This window comes from Balaenoptera ricei, chromosome 18 (genome assembly GCF_028023285.1).
Source record: "Balaenoptera ricei isolate mBalRic1 chromosome 18, mBalRic1.hap2, whole genome shotgun sequence".
In the NCBI taxonomy this organism is placed as follows: domain Eukaryota; kingdom Metazoa; phylum Chordata; class Mammalia; order Artiodactyla; family Balaenopteridae; genus Balaenoptera; species Balaenoptera ricei.
Genome location: NC_082656.1, coordinates 61,332,229 through 61,350,092, shown reverse-complemented (window position 1 = coordinate 61,350,092; position 17,864 = coordinate 61,332,229).

Genomic DNA, 17,864 nt, shown 5'->3' with positions numbered 1-17,864 from the left:
ACTATTTGAATTGTTTTCTATAAGACATAGGTTAGAGAAGCACATAGTGTTTAAAATATGTATGGTAGACTTGACCTTACCTGGATAAGTGGAATTAATTAAAGTGGTGGAATTATCTGAAGTATGGAACCCTGATAAAGGACTCTAAATTAATAGTAAGGAAAAGCTGGATTTAGGTGAACTGGCAAAGATGGTGGTTAAACAATATGAACAGGCCATATGAACATGTGGTAGCGGGAAAGCATAAAAAATTGCAATTAAGAAGCACTTAACGCAGACCTACTAGAGAATGGACTTGAGGATATGGGGAGGGGGAAGGGTAAGCTGGGACAGAGTGAGAGAGTGGCATGGACATATATACACTACCAAATGTAAAATCGATAGCTAGTGGGAAGCAGCCGCATAGCACAGGGAGATCAGCTTGGTGCTTTGTGACCACCTAGAGGGGTGGAATAGGGAGGGGAGGGAGGGAGGGAGACACAAGAGGGAAGAGATATGGGGATATATGTATATGTATAACTGATTCACTTTGTTATAAAGCAGAAACTAACACACCATTGTAAAGCAATTATACTCCAATAAAGATGTTAAAAAAAAAAAAGTTGTAAAGTAGAAAAAACTGTTACCAAAGTATTAGCTCTGCTTCAAATCAGACTTATAGTATGTATTTTAACAAAATGAAGATTTATAGTCAGTCATAAAATATTTTTATCACAATAATTTTTCAGTTATTATTGTTACATCGTTTTGGACTCATGCTATGTCTTTCTTCTAGCCAATGCTCAAAACCCTCTCATCTTCCCCCTGCATTATCCTTTGGAAAGATGAGTAAGACGAAGCAGAGTTAAAATAAATTTATCATCGTGTATTTGGGAAATTGGTAGATGTCTTATATATTGAGGTAAAACTAATTATAGCAAAGAAGGGCTTCAGAGACTATCACATGATGTGTTGGGATAGGGAGGGTGGGAGGGAAGGAGATGCAAGAGGGAAGAGATATGGGGACATATGTATATATATAACTGATTCACTTTGTTTTAAAGCAGAAACTAACACACCATTGTAAAGCAATTATACTCCAATAAAGATGTTAAAAAAATAGTTATTACCTCCATGTAAATTGTTTTATGTTAAATATTAAAATTTTTATTAGAAAAAAAAAAGAAGGAGTTAAACAATATAACTAAAGTATAAAAGATGGAATTGCCTAGAGCTACGATGGTGAGATTGGTGAGGGCTGGAACATTCTGGACTTTGGTTAGTATTTATCCTAAAGCAGTAGATATTGAAGTAGGGATATTAAAAGATCAGCTTTTCTAATCATGTCAGCTTAACAGTTCAAGTCAAAATTTTACCAAGAAATTTTCCAAATTCATAAAAATGTCCATGTGTAAATATAAAAAAATGTTTTTCAGGAATAGAATAGAAAATAGAACAAAGTACTTTTTAGTCATGAGTGTGATAATCTGACAGTTTTTTCCCTCCATTTTCCTATTTCTTCCCTAGAAATTGTATATAACACAACCCTATTAAGAGGTATAATTATCTTTTATGTGTAGAAAAAAATCAAAAGAAATATAATCTTAAAATCCAAGTTAATATAGAGTGTTTTAGGTTAGCTTATTAAAAAAGCTCTGAAAAAAGTACTGGAACCACGGAGGATTTTAGACAATGTTTATATTTTTAAATAAATACTGTTCTTGAAAGAAAGGCATCTAAATCACTGGTCAGGTAAATCATACTATTTATATTCTTCCATCAACTATTATTATCATCACAGCTTTAGTTCAAGTTAGGTTTGTACTAACTAGAGAAAAGTTTTAAGTCATAGTTAAATACTTTAGTGTCCCTTACCTAGCTGAGCATAACAAATAGACATTGTTTTGAAAGTTTACGTTTCCTATGAACATGATTTATGTTATCAAGCACAGAAATCACAAACACTGTGACTTCCACCTTGACAGAACATTAATCAAGAGATAAAACTATATTAAAGCAAAGTTCCAGTTGGGCAGGAAAGTAACAGTATATGCTATTTTCCATCACACAATCATTTTATGATCCATTTTTACATTAAAACAATGGAATATAGGAGAGGTAATGCTCTCAAATCACAAAGTAAAAAGCAGGTTTAAAAGGAAGATAAATTAGTTATAAAATATGTTAAGTCACCTAGGCTCTTCCCAGAATCACATTATAGAATTAAGCCTAATGCTAGTAGCTTCCATCACATAACTAAATAATTTTATGTAGGACAAAGAGTGATGATTGTCATCTTCTTTCATTTTAAAAGATAATATATATTTGTTTAAAACAATCAAACTTTATTGATAGGTTACTCTGAAACTTTTGTTATTACTTCTAAAATAGATATCATGTTGTAACAATGCATTGGTATTTTAATGTGGTGTCTTATAATCCTTTATAAAAATAATACCCAAATAAGAAACATACATGCCATAGACTGAATGTTCGTGTCCCCCCAAAATTCATATGTTGAAATCCGTATGTCCAATGTGATGATATTAGGAGGTGGGGGCTTTGGGGGTGATTAGGTCATGAGGTGGAGCCCTCGTGAACAGATTAGCATCCTTATAAGAGACCCCAGAGACCTTCCTCAACGCTTCTGATGTGTGAGGACACAGTGAAAAGACGGCCAGCTGTCTATGAACCTGGAGGAGGCCATCACCAGACACCAAATCTGCCAGTGACTTGATATTAGACTTCTCAGTTTCCAGAACTGTAAGAGATACATTCCTGTTGTTTATAAGCCACCCAGTCTATGCTAATTCTGTTATCAAAGCCTGAATGGACAAAGACAATACAGTTTTTTCTGAATAATATTAGAATAAGTATCAGAGAATAGTTTAAAGATCAAATATTCGGCTAACTCAAGTCTCCTGGTTTGTGCCAAATAAAGGGAGTGGGGGTGAAGTACAGCATGGTAGCTTAGAAAAACCACATAACTTAGACTTCTGTTAGAGATCATCTTGGCAAATAACTATTTTTGTAAATTTATTGGAGAGAATTTTAATGGTAAGGTATTCCTAGTGTCAATCCCTTCTAGAAATGGTGGTCTCCTCCCACCCTCCCATATACCTGTATGTCTACACAGCGTTAATGCAGATCCCACTTTCTTACATGACTCCTCTTTTCTGGCTACAGTGTTGGTATATGAATAAGTCACTGGCACTAACACAGTCATTTAGAACAGTCCCTCAGCATTCTCAAACTGGAATTGAGGAAAAGCTCTGAGATATGAAACTTCTAAGATGACAATAGTTTCGACTCCCTCTGTTCTCAGAAAGAAAACTAAACTAACATGCTGAAACAAATGAGAAGCAAAGGAAGGAGAGAAAGAGCAGAAGGGAAAGTGGGCACTAGCTGTATTCAAGTCTTTACTTACAATTGACCCTGAAGCCCAACTTCTTTTTTTGTTTTTTAAGATTGTTTGTACCACGATTTATTCAGTATCCCAATATTCTTTCAATAAATTTCTCTTTTGTTTTTGCTTGTTAATTTGGAACCAAAATAATCCTAATTTTGGCAGGTTTTCTCTCTTAGCCTCAAAAATACCATATATGTGTGTGTACCTGTTTGTGTTTCTGTGTGTCTCTTTGTGTGTTATTTGTTTTATGTCCATAACCCACATATTCTTCCAGTCCTGCAACTTTGTCATTACTTGCAGGATATTCTTTCATCCATTTATCAATAAATGTCTATTGAAAAACCTACTGACTCTAAGCAAAGAAAGAAGGTAATTTCAGATGATGTTAAGTGTTAAAAAGAACATACACAGAAACCTGATAGAAAGTTACATAGTCATTGAGGATGAGGAAAATCTTTAGATAGGAGGGATATTAAGTCCTCTCTGAGAAGGTGACATTCGAGCTGAGACATGAAGATCAGGAAAAAGAACAATGCAGGAAAAGAACAGAGCTGGTACAAAAACTCCATTTTCAGAAGAGATCTGGTAAGTTATTTGATGAATTGGATATTCATCAAATCAAGACCCTAGTGACTGAGTGTGGAGAACAAGGGTAAACAGAAGTAGAAAATGAGGTTGGGGAAGCTTTTACCAATGGGAAGTCATTGCAGGGGTTTTAACTGCATTGTGACTTGGTGTGGTTTATATTTTCCAAGTACTACACTGATTACTCTATGGAGGTCAGGTTTGTAATAGGTTATGAGTAGAATGAGGGAAATCATTGCGGAAGCTATTGCAGTAGTCTTGATGAGACGTAAGGGTGATTTGGAGTAGATTGATATCAAGAAGAATAGACATCGGTGGATTTGGGGTATATTGACAATAAGAAGGGGCTTGCTATAAATTAAGCTGAACTTGAGTTGAATATGGGGAGGAGCATAAAAGAAATAGATTATTTAACTATAAGTTAACATATTTTTTTGCCACGAGTAGATGTTGTTTTAATTTCCTGGGAAGAAGGGGTGATCAAAATCTGACGGACATCAGTCTCATCAGGTTATGGCCCCACCCTCATGACCTCATTTAACCTTCACTGACTCCTTAAAAATCCCTTTTCCAGAGTCACACTGAGGGTTAGGGCTTCAACATATGAATGTGAAGCGACAGAATTCAATCCATAACAGTGAAGTGCCAAAAATAAAATAAATGGAAAGTCCTAAAAAATTCCAAATCACTATGGTAGTTTGATCATTTTGTTTACCAGATACTTATGTTAAATGAATAGGCAGAATAATAGCCTAGAAAAAAGTTAATAAGACTAAGAAAATATGAGCAAAATCACACAAATAAATAAGGAATCCAAGAAGCCCCTGGACTTATAATGCCTTTTTTTCCCTTTATACAGCATTTCCAAAAATGATTTAGAAACAGAATTTCTGTTTAAATTATGAACACTGAATGGAATGTGTTTTGTAGAACTCAGTTTGGGAGACTGCGTATAAGAAAAATGTCATGTGGATACAGACAATATATATTCTGTATATATAGTAAATAGTATGCATACTTTATATCTGTACTTCAAAAGTGTTTTCTTTCTACTTTCAGTTATAAACTATGTTTACTCAAGAGTTTCTGGGCTTCACTGATGCAACAAAATATATTTCTATTTTTATTAGCTGTATCAATCAGCTATTGTTGCAATAATGTTATATAGAAAGAAACTCCCAGATCTCAGTGATTTATGTTAGAAATTATTTTTCTAGCTCACACTTCTGAGAAGTTGGCTGAGGGGTTTTTCTTCAGGTTTGTCAGTTTTGAAGGACATTGGCAGAAATGAAGATTCATCAAATCAAGAATCAGTTGAGAACCTTACCACCTTTAACTAGGACCTCAATTCATAGCAGTTGTGCACATCTGAGACCCCTTGTGTTTCTACTCACGGAGGAGTCCTAATGTTCCATACACAGAATGGAGCTATGGTAATTAGTTGAATCCCTTAAGCATTGTGTTTATTTTGTTTTCCTAAGAATACAATCCATTTTGTGATTTTTGTTTAACCTGATTTATATTATATTTGGTGAAATTGTTTTCTAGCATCAAACCTCTACATCTACTATACTGTCTGCTTGTCTAATAACAGAAATATTTTTTGACTATAAGAGAAAAATTGACGGTGAAAGGACTGATAAAGTCAGTCATTGATCTGGTTCCAAGGACAGATAAGTTCAGGAGTTTTCTTCTCAGAATGACATTTTTAAGACAAATTTTGTCCAGGATTCCCATTTTAAAAACTTTCTTAGGACTTTTTCCTACATCTCATTTTTGGGTCCATGAGAACTACTTTACTTTCATTTTTTCCCGACACTTATTGGTAACTGGGTTTTGACTAAGCTCTGGAGGGGTGAAATATATCATGTGTCATCCATAAGATACAATGTAGCTCTCTTGGAATCTTTTAAATGGAAAATTGTTCTTACACTGGGCAAACTGCCTATTTTCTTTGTTTTCTCACTTTAACACTAACTCCTGAGCATATCTGTCTAACTGGGAAAATTTTACCAAGGATGACTTAAAATTGCAGATTACATACAATTGAGGAAAGAATTAGGAAACTAGAAGATAAATCTTAGGAATTATCTAAAATTAACACATATTATATATACATACATATATATGTGAGAAATTAAGACACGGGAACCAAAAAATGAGAGCATGCAGCACACATTTACTACTTTCAGAGGTAGAAAATAAATATTACTTGTCAGGTGCAAGATTCAGAAAGTTACACACAGAGCTTCATGTTCTAATATGACTCCACGCTTTTCCTGCTATACCATTGCTACTGGAGAATAGAAAGGATCTCTCTGTGATTACACAGAGCTCTATGTCATCCCAGTGATCTGTGTTCCCTTGTTATGACCTCACCTTCTCTATCCCAGCCTAGAATTTCAGGAGGGACACACAACTCTTCACATCACACAGACATAATACCACTGAAAGCATATTATAAAGCAGGCCTTCAGAGTTCCATGCCTTCCTAGACTTAATCAAGCATGGGAGGTGGGAGGTGGTTAAAATCGGTGAAAGGGGTCAAAAGATATAAACTTCCAGTTATAAAATAAATAAGTCATGAGGACATAATGTGAAGTATGGTGACTATGGTTAATAATACTGTATTGCATATTTGAAAGTTGCTAAGAGAGTAGTTATTAAAAATTCTTATCACAAGAAAAAAATGTAACTATGTATGGTAATGTTAACTAGAATTATTGTGATCATTTTACAAATATCAAATCATTATACTGTACACCTGAAAGTAATATAATGTTCTATGCCAATTATACCTAAACTTAAAAAAATGATGTCATATATAGATAAGTACATAAGAAGTTATCCCATGAAGAACGCATAATTAAATGTCTGTCTACCTTCTCTTAAAGAGCCATTATAGGAATTACATTATCCATCACATAGTAAAAAAACAGATATTATGAAAAACAAAATGCTTGGAAAACAAACTGAAAAGGCTCAGTATGTATGTGCTATTTATTTTCTTTTGGATCCTCTTAGTACACATATGTGGGTAAAGGCAAAATAAGCAGTAATTCTTTTTCTTCTTCACAATTTTATTTTCCAACTTGCAGTAGAATAATGGCCAAAATCAGCTGAAGTATGTTTATTATTCCAAAGAGACTCCAGACAAGGTCCAAACTACCTCAACGTTTTATATCAAGAAGAAAATAGAGTGAAGATGACAATTTGCATATCAGTAAGCCCAGAGGTTAAGAATTTAAGTATTACTTCTAGCAGATGTCAAAGACAGTTCATAATTATTCAGTTATACTTTGTACCTTTGGTCCTCGAATAAAGTTAGCATATAAATGAAGCAAAAAATGATTCTTAGAAGATGGAGAATATTCAAGATTTAAAATGTAAACTTAAGTCACATTTTAATATCCACTTTATTAACAAATGATAGGAAGAATTTTATAAGTTATGAGTAACACCTACCTTAACTGGTATGAAAAGTTATTTCCAACTTTTTACAAAAAGATGAAAATGATGCTTCACATGAATTATAAATTGAGGGGAAAAGTCCTAGGAATAGGGAAAGATTGTCCAAGAGAATCTTCATGTGAAGAGGATCGTGGGGTTTCCAGGAGAAAGTAGAAAACGAGTTATGTAAGTTAAGATTATAGGAGAAGGAGGTCTGGCACCATTTAGAGAAACGGGTGGGGTTTTTTCCTTGTATTCAGTGAAAATTGCTCATGAAAACCCTATTTGCTCTCTGCTGGTTCTTTTAAAGTTTCTCTTGGCTGAAAAAAATCTCCTGGTGTGATGGTTAATTTTGCATGTTAAATTGACTAGGCTAAGGGATTCCCAGATAGCTGGCTTAACATTATTTCTGGGTGTGTCTCTGAGGGTGTTTCTGGAAGAGATTAGCATTTGAATCAATAGACTGAGTGAAGAGATCAGTTCTCACCAATGTGGGTGGGGATCATCCAATCCACTGAGGCCCCCAACAGAACAAAATTATAGATGAAAGGCAGATTCTCTCTCTCTCTCTCTCTCTCCCCTTTAGTTGGGACATCCATATTCTCCCGCCCTCGGCAATCAGAGATTCTTGTTCTTGGGCCCTCAGACTCAGACTGAATTGCGCCACTGGCTTTCCTGTTTCTCTAGCCTGTAGACAGTATATCATGGGACTTCTTAGCCTCCATAATCACGTGAACCAAATTTCAGAATAAATCTCCTTTTATCTATCTATCTATCTATCCTATTGATTCTTTTTCTCTGGAGAACCCTGACTAAAACATTTAGCAAAAAAAAAAAAAAAAAAAAAACAGTGATATATTCATCCCATTTAATTTACCCAAAAATTATGTGTATATATTATATATATACTTGTGTATATATATATATACTCACATAGGATAGAGTCACAAGTGATCACACAAACACATTTCCTGAAGTATCCACCTTCTCAATATCACATATCTAAGTTCCCACAGTAGAAGATACAAAGATGAAAAGTTTAATTAGGTCAATGTGATAACTGAAAATCACAATACCCCATTAAGTGTATCTCCAGTTCTTTTTATTTAACAAAGATTTCCTATTATGATTCAGGAACTACTTTAGACACTGGGTTACATGAGTTAAAAAAAAATACTGAAAAAGTTTTTCCTATACGGATCTTACTTTTTTTTTTTTTTTTAAAGAAATTCACGTTCTTTTATTTATTTATTTATTTATTTATGACTGTGTTGGGTCTTCGTTTCTGTGTGAGGGCTTTCTCTAGTTGCGGCAAGTGGGGACCACTCTTCATCGCAGTGCGCGAGCCTCTCACCGTCGCGGCCTCTCTTGTTGCGGAGCACAGGCTCCAGATGCGCAGGCTCAGTAATTGTGGCTCACGGGCCCAGTTGCTCCGTGGCATGTGGGATCTTCCCAGACCAGGGCTCGAACCCGTGTCCCCTGCATTGGCAGGCAGATTCTCAACCACTGTGCCACCAGGGAAGCCCGGATCTTACTTTTTAATGAACAAAATCTTCTCAAATAAAATCTGTTTTCATCGCATATAATTACTGTGTTGTAATTAATAGCAGGAAATGTTTTGCCATTTTTGAAATTGGAGAACTTAGTTTTTTAAGCAGTAGAAAATAAGTATCTAAAAAGTTTCCTGGTTTACATAACTTAAAACTACACCTATTTGTTTCTTTTTCTCCCATTAATACAGAGTTTTCAAAGATAATGTTGTAGTAAACCTGTCCAGGGATAGAATCTCAAGGAAGATGAAACAATGAAAACTATTTTTTATTTTAGCTCCTACTAGCAGAATTTTTTTTTATTTTATTTTTTGAGGTAATTGGCTTATAACTTTATATGTTTCATGCATACGTTATATTTTTACTTCTGTATACATTACAACATGCTCACCACCAAAAATTTAGTTTCAATCCATCTCCATATAGTTGATCCTCTCTGCTTATTTCAACCTCTTCCTACCCTTTCCACTCAGGTAACCACTACTCTGTTCTCTGTATCTACATGTTTGTTTTTGTTTGATTTGGTTTGTTAGTTTATTTTGTTTTTAGAATTTCTGAAACACAAGCTTACTTGATTCATTCCCATTCCTTGAAAGCATCTCACATAGCAGGCATACTCTATTTTACCCATTCATACCACTAGCCTGCTGTTGGAGGGAATACAGAGCTTTTCCCCACATAATGGAGAATCTGCTGGTTGATACTTCAGAGAATAAAGTCTCACAATGGGACTAGTTTTTTTCCTATTTCTCTGCTGGGCTCCAGGCAGGATCTGAAAGAGACAGGCAGAGCCATAATCCATATGAATCCATATGAATGGATTTCTCCTGCACATTCTTCAGTACTTGCACCGCTCTGCTACTTACTCTTCCCTGCAAACACAGTGGATTTCCTTGTTGGGGTTTTATTTCACAAGCTCAACTGAGTGAGACTAATCTATCAAAAGTCTTGGGCATGGGAGGTTGAGTTCCTCTTCTCTATCTTCTACCACCTGTTTGAGCTGGGTCAGTAAATCTGCTCTGCAGCTCTAATTCTCCCTCAGGTGTCCTAGTCCAAGGAAAAAACCTAGGGTATAGGCAGTTAGAAGAAAACAGCACACACACAAAAAAAGGTGTTCTCCAATCTAACTTTATTTGTAATAAAAGGTGTTGCAAATCTGCTTTGGGGGTTTTATTTCCTAATTGCTTCAAAACCAAGGCAGGAAAGAGCAGTGCTCTTAATCAGCTTTTTAAACTCACAACTTATGGAAGGTGTAGCAGGAAAGAACACATGGATAAGTTTTTAGTGAAGCCAGAGTACGTGGGTTCTTTGGCCTTGAGGATTTTCTTTGATTTTGTTAAAGTCTCTTGTAAAATAGCCTCTGAGTACATCTAAAGATAACTTGGTGGATTTATTAGTTTTACACTTTATGCTCCGTTTGTCACACTAATCTCTAAACCATTAGAGGATATTTGGCCTTGGGTCTAAAGCATAGAGGGCATAGGAGGCCCAAGTAGATCTTATAAAGAAATCAATGTGGCTTATCTTTTTCCCATTTCCTCTGACAGCATACTTCCCCAGCATGTGCTAAATATATTTATAATTCTTGGGAAAGCAGAGAACAATTACTTTCACAGATTTGTAATGGATATTATAAATTTTAAAAATATATTAAAAATGGATATCCCTACCATGGAACTATGACTAACACTTAGAGAAAAATAATGAAAAAAATATGATATACTATATTATATACATATTCATATAGATTTATAGATATATATAATGCATACTCTGATAAAAATATGGCAATATAATAGTTTTAAGAAAAACTTGTGCCTGGAATGTCTCAATCTTCCAGAAGGAGTGCAGACATTTTAGGCACCAGATACTATTATTTTGCTGAGCATAAGATGGTAGTTTAAATAATAGTCTTAGCTCTACAAGTGACAGAAGATGAATGATAGTTAAATGATGATTTGGAGAAGTACCTGGTGATGCAGGAGAAGCAGGATTACCTCAAAGAATCTGAAGCTTGCATGAGCCAAACTAGATTATTATAGAAATGGAGCGAGAGAAAATTAAAATATGTCCAAATTGACTGCTGTTAAAGATTTTTTTAAAAAGAGGTTTTGTGGGTTATTAGCTCTAGAAAAGAACCAGTAGCCAATGGAAACACTAGGGAAAGAAATGGAGAGATCTAAGGAAGCAGAACTCAACAACTCAGTTTCAGAGGGAACTGGGATCCAGGAAACCATAGAGAAAGTTCCTCTCAAAATGAGATGGATTCCAAAGTAAAAGTCACTAGGCAAGCCATTCTTAAAAACTGGGAAAACTAAAGCAAATGGTTACATAAGATGTGCATAGATATGAAAGGGATGGGAATATGATCAGCCATAAATACTCAAGACTTCACTGAGTGATCTCAAAGGTAACTATGTTACTGTAGACAGAGATGCAGGTATTGAGGAAATATGTTTCTGAAGTTTGGGAAATTAGGAAACTAGAGGAAGACACAAGCAGAATGACTCAAGCCATAGGAGAAATAGGAGGGCCACAGTAGGTATAATCCAAGATTATAGACAATGAACTGAAGAAAGAAAAACTCAATGAAATTAGACTATTCTAAGTGGGAAATTAGTTGGGAATTCTAAGCAGTGGTTACTCCTGAATGACCCAGAATCTAAGAAGTTCTATTTCTTACAATCATCTAAACTACACATTTATTTGGAGGACTTGATAGACAAATGTATTAATCCATAAACAAAGACAAAAAGAGAACAACTTGATGCCCAAGATTTTGAGAAACAGACATATAGAACAGAGGGAAGAAGAAGAGGAGGAGGAGGGGAAGGAGGGGGAGGAGGAGGAGGAGGAGGAAGAAGAGGAAGAAGAAGAAGAAGAAGATGAAGAAGAAGAAGAAGAAGAGGAGGAGGAAGAAGAAGAAGGAGAAGAGGGAGATAAAACCTTGTGTACATTCATAGAGAGAATAAGGTTGATGAAATTTTAGAGGCCTCAGGAAATGGAAGTCAACTGATGACGCCTTAATGAGATAAAGCACTTGTTTGAAGAACATATGACTGGCATTGTCCAAGTTATAAAGTTATGAAATTTTCCAACCTATTGTCTGCTATCAATGTAACATAAATGACTCTAATAAGAGATTAGAGGCTATAAAACTGGTTAAGAAAAATGAGAATAACAAGAAAAGGAAGTTCAGGGTCTCTTCATTGTGGTAATATTAGTTATCTGCATGGTAGGAGGGGATCTAATTCAGCACATTTGATCAGGATTTACTTCAGGGGTATATTTGGGAGGAAATTTTGCAGTACTAGATGAAGCAAATGAGTTTTGGCTAGTATGTCTTCCAAGAGTGTTTGATTACAGAAATTAACTCATGGGCAAAATTCCCAATGTGTGCAGCTTACTTTAATGCTTGTGTTTTGACTAATCTATTCTCCTGTGAGGTGGACATAAGCAAGATATCATCAATATCCTGGACTATTTTATCACTTGGTTTATCCTTCCTAAGCAAATAGCCATTAAAATAGCAGAAATGAAACTTGTGGCCATTTACAAAAGGAGTTCTGGGACATTAGTATTAAGGACCAAACAGAAGTAAACATGAATTCTTACCATGTCTAGAATTTGTGAATGTTCAGGGTGTTGGGATGCAAGCTTTGGAAACTTTATTCACACAAATAGATACTAAGACAATTAGGGAGTAAAGAAGATGTTCTTGAATCAATTTCATTTATCAAATTTATTTACGCATTCTTCTAACCCATTTCAGAGCTTTTGAGGAAAATCTTCCCTAGCAATTCTTTACTAGCAGTCCCAGGTCAAAGCTCAAAGGAGTTATTCATTAATGTGGGAGCAGGACTGCCCTCATGAATGGCCATTCTTCAACTGTGAGGCAGACAGCCACACTCATAATTGACTGTAGATTTAAAGGCTCAGTTCAGGGAGATAAAAGAAATACTAGGAATATGTTTTTCCCAGTGCTCATTTACAAACAAAGAGGGATTTGCTTTAAATTCCTGGCATGTTGTCTAAACTTTTTACTCCCCCTCAAATTCTCTGATTAGTAAATGGATATAATCCGTTTCCTTTATCAGTTGGAAGGAGCTTATCTTTTAAAAATCATGAATGTGAGGACTCGTCTCTTCTTCTCCACTGAACCAAAAAGAGGTAAGGGCATCTACTCTACAGAAACAGAATTTTCCTGGATTTTCTCTTCCAGATCTTAATTGAAGGGGGATAGGAGTTAGTCTATGATAACTATGTTTTAGTCTATGTTTTATGTTCCATTAACTGATTCCATGCTTTTATTTCTCAGTTGACTAAGAATCCAAATGAGGAAGAGCTATGGTATTAATTGAGTCCTTAAAATCCTAATGAGAGAATATTTCATACTCTTGAACAAGGAAATGGCATCTCCATGTCAATATATAAGCCATATAAAATAAATATCTGTAAAACATTTATACTACCAATCCTTCCATATAGTGATTATATACCAGATAGATAGATAGATAGAGGGAAAAAAAAGAAAAAAAAGTCTCTTTATTGATAAAGACACTTCAGGTAACTTCAGGCACTTGAGAATCAAGAGATCATACCAAGTTATGCTTTGGAGCCTGTGCAGTGAGCTTTGAATTCAGTAAGTCACAGAGGAGAGATTAGATAATAAAGAAGGCCAAAGTGGATTTGTACTACACAAATATGAAGCCAATGAAGGAGGGGGCAAGGTGATAGAGGTTCAGAAGGAGATTAGAATTGTTGACATGCTTGAAAAAAGTTCAATAGCCAAAACTGCTTTAAAAGGTATGTTTTAAAGGACCAGGAAAATAAATGGGCACCAAATCCAATTCCATTCAGCACTTGCCATCCTCTTTCTATGATGAACATACAAATTAATATACTTTAAGTATCCTTTTCCTAACCCTTATTTATATAATTATTAAGTCCTCATTAATTCATTGAATAAATTTGTTAAAATAATTTTCTATTAATTTGTACATAAACCTAGTCAAATCAGACATCCAAATAAAATTATGTAAAAAAACAAACATAAAATAATATTTTTCAGGAATACTTAATTTGTAATTTTATTTTTTCTTATTTCAGAAATGGTTGAGAAATAAAGCAATCTTAGAAATAACTTGCTGCTTTTATTTCCTATTCTTTAATTTTGAAAATCTGGGTAAATATTTATATTTGTGAATATATAAATTAATTTTGTTAGTAAATACAAACTACGTTAGATTTTTACTAGGAAATTCAATCCCGAGGTTTTTAGCTTTGAAATTCTATATTTCTAATTTAGTATTAGATATATGTAGAACTAATTTTCTCTTTAATTATTGTTCTAAAAGATTATTTTTAAGGCTATATATTCACTTGAAAAAGAAACGTTGCAGAAAGTTCACTAACTTCAAAATCATTCAAGTAATGGGTAATATTTCTTTGTAAGGTTATAATAAGTGTGGATTGTTGTAAATGTCTGATTTACCTTAGTGGAACAAATGTTTAAATATGCCTTTCTTCCAGGAAGCCACTGAGGTCTCTAAAGTGTTCCTGGCTAATTGAGAAAAAATTGAAGGGAAGCGGGAGTAGCAGATGGAAAAAACAGTTGGCTAAGCCTACTGCCCATCCTACACAGTTGCCAAAACCCTTGAAAGTAATAGCCCATTTTGGAAACATTTTCTGGAAGAACAAATGTTTGCTACTGAAACTAACATTGGGGCTATTAGGAAATACTCAAATAAAACATCTCCTTAGCAGAAATAAATATTTTACTTGAGAAATTCTTGCCAGTGTAAATATGCCATTTCAAGAAAAAACGTTCTTGTAGACAGAACATAAAACATATAAAGAATGGAGAATTAGTACACATTATTCATTTACCTTTCGATATAATTTATCTTATGATTGACATTTTAGCAGCATATTTAAACTGCGGGAAAGTTCATTTGAATAATAAAAAAATGAGTGTGTTTCTACTACACTATTTTAGCTTGTTGACCTTAGCTATAAAAGAAGTTAAAAATCATATAAATAAGCTAAAAATTAAGGCAAAATCAACAACCTTCAAGCATATTGAGCAAAGGGCTATATTTTGATTCTGAATGTTTAAACGTGTTTCTTTATCTGATTGAATTTGATTAGAATTTGTCTCAAATGCTCATGTTTTAATTTATTTCTCTAGGATGTATCAGGGAGAGTTTTTAGTAAAAATTAGTTCAACAATCGTGATGAGAATATTAAAATGACTCAAATTACTGATATTTCTCTGAGTCCTTTTAATACATGAAGAGTGTTGCTTTTAATGACTTTATTTTATCTGTGTTTTGGGTTAAGTCTTATATAGGCCTCTTACTCTTTTGTGAGAAGTATAAATATGTGGAATTTTGAAGGTAATGAAGGGATTTAAAATCAATCTAGTTCAATCTACCCACTAATTACAGAGGAACAAATTGAGTTCTAGAAAGGTTAAGCTATTTGCCCAAATCATATAACAAATTAGTCACAGAGCCAGGATAAGACTTCCAATCTCCTAATTCTTACAGCAGAATTTTAAAATTAAAGTTGTATTTTTCTTATTTGGCTCTTCTTTGTCATTTTCTCTATACATTAAGACATAAAAATTTAATGTGTACTAGTCCATTTATTTTCTTTATAGTTATCTATGTATAAACTGATAAGGAAGAAGTAGAATTAATGAGACAGTGGTTATATTCTCTACAGATTTTCTTATTTAGCACTGCTAGGGAAAAATAATGATGCTCTTGGTTTAAATAAAAACTTGTAAGTGCATTTTTTAATATTGCTCTCCAAGCTACATATAGAAAATGTGATCCCCTAAGTTTAAGATTCTGTGCAGTAAAGTGTTAATCTTGCCAAGGAGAGGTCTAGCTTTTCCCCTCACCTCCTAGGAGGTGACCTCTACAGCAGTAGACTGTCCAGTCTGATGATTGTCTTTGTTAACCATAGAGTTTGGGGGCAAACTGAATGCTCTATGCTAATCATGTGATTAACGTGGGGGCTTTGGACCATGTAGTGTTACCTTGGCCTCTGGAGGTGCTGGAGACTAAAGTCAGGTTTATTGTCAAATCCAAAAATATAACTGTTTTTTCATCATATAAAACTCATATGTATATAAATGATACATATCTATATCTATGTCTATCCACACATATAGAAAAATATATTGATAGATACGTGCAATTCTAGCTAGATGTATATAGGTATAGATATAGATGTATAGAAAAGATAGATATATAATACTTTCTTTTAGTAATTTTTTTCCCATCTCTAGGCTTTCTTTTTGTCTCTCTACTTTTCTGAGCTCTCCTACCTACTGCAATGGTGCGCTTTTGGCTTGCCTGAGCCTCTTAAGGCTTGTGAAAAATCTGCTTGAAAGATTAAAGTAGACATTTATAAGTGAATCATTAAAAAAAAAAAAAAAGCATACCCAAACTCCTCTATGTGATTAGTTTTCTCTTTTAGTTCATTAAACAATATGCAAAAACATGAGCTAAAAATGGAGAGATGCAATTAATAAAATAGTTTTGGAAACAATAACCTTGAACACACATTACTGTGAAGTTAAGTTTTACTCTTTTCTTGAATGGTTGAGATAGTTTTGTTATCTTTTTAAAATTAAAATGGAGATGCACATTTGTCCAAGAGATGATGCCTAATAAATAATAGTGAAGGAAAGAGAATTTTGAAAAAATATTTCCCTGATACCATGCACACAGTGTAATTGGGTCCTGCAATTGATATTCCAAATCTCTGAGCAAAGGTAAGAATGACTGTTATAGTAATGCTTTTGAATGATTTTCTGATTAAATGTACTTACATCTACTATTTCAGTATTCATGAAGCTGCACTTGGCTTTGGGCTCTTGGCTTCTTTGTCAGTTTCTTGAAGTCAAATTTTAAAACTAGAATTTACCATGGAAATACCAGGAAGGTAGTATGATGTGAATTTAATAGTTTACTTATAAAGCAAGCCATATTTTACAAAATGTAACTTGAATTATCTCAAAGGATTTGTTTTCTGTTTTTCCTTAACCTTGCCTTATGTATATGTGCAGTAACCTTTTCTTAATCTGGTCATTTAATTGCTGAATTACTGAACAAATCCCAGACTCAGACATTTGGAAGACATAGTGGTTTTCAGAGCAAATTACACAAAATTTAAAGTAATTAGTACTTTATTTAGGATACACTATTGTTTTTTCCCTCCAAAATTCATTTTATAGGCAAACTGGATTGCAGTAATCTGGGGCCTCAGTCCAAACTTCCTGAATCAGAACTCTTGAGTGTGGGATGAGAATATAAATGTTTAAAGAAACTCTCTGGGTGGTTTTTATGCACATTTAATGATAAGAGCCAGTGCTGAGTGTTCAGTAATTAGAATAAGGGTCATGTTGTGTGACATCCTGTGGTGGAGAGATTGCAGTGTGAGCTGGTTTTGTTTAGCCCCATTCAAATACAGGTGCTCAGAAATTTTTCTTTCATGCCATCGGGCCACTAAATGTTCCACTCAGTCTCAGTGTCTTAGTGTCCTTAGCTAAGGAAGAGAGCATCACCTACAGTCAGTCTTGGCAAGGATGCAGTGCTTGAAAAGATATATGGACATTGTTTTTCCTGGATTGCAAAAGGTGATTTACTAGGTGCTGTTGAAGGAGGGTGCAAGTGGAAAAACAGTTAAGGTGGCTCCTCAGTACATGTGATATGTGGTAATTCCTTAAATGGAGTACTACATGTACAATGTGTTTCTACATGGCTCCAACCAAGGGTCAGTGAGGTCTTGACAAGGTTGGTTAAGCCCAAACCAGAATTAAAAGGCACATTGACAGCTTTCCAAGGGATCTTATGAATATGATTTGGTTTACCAGA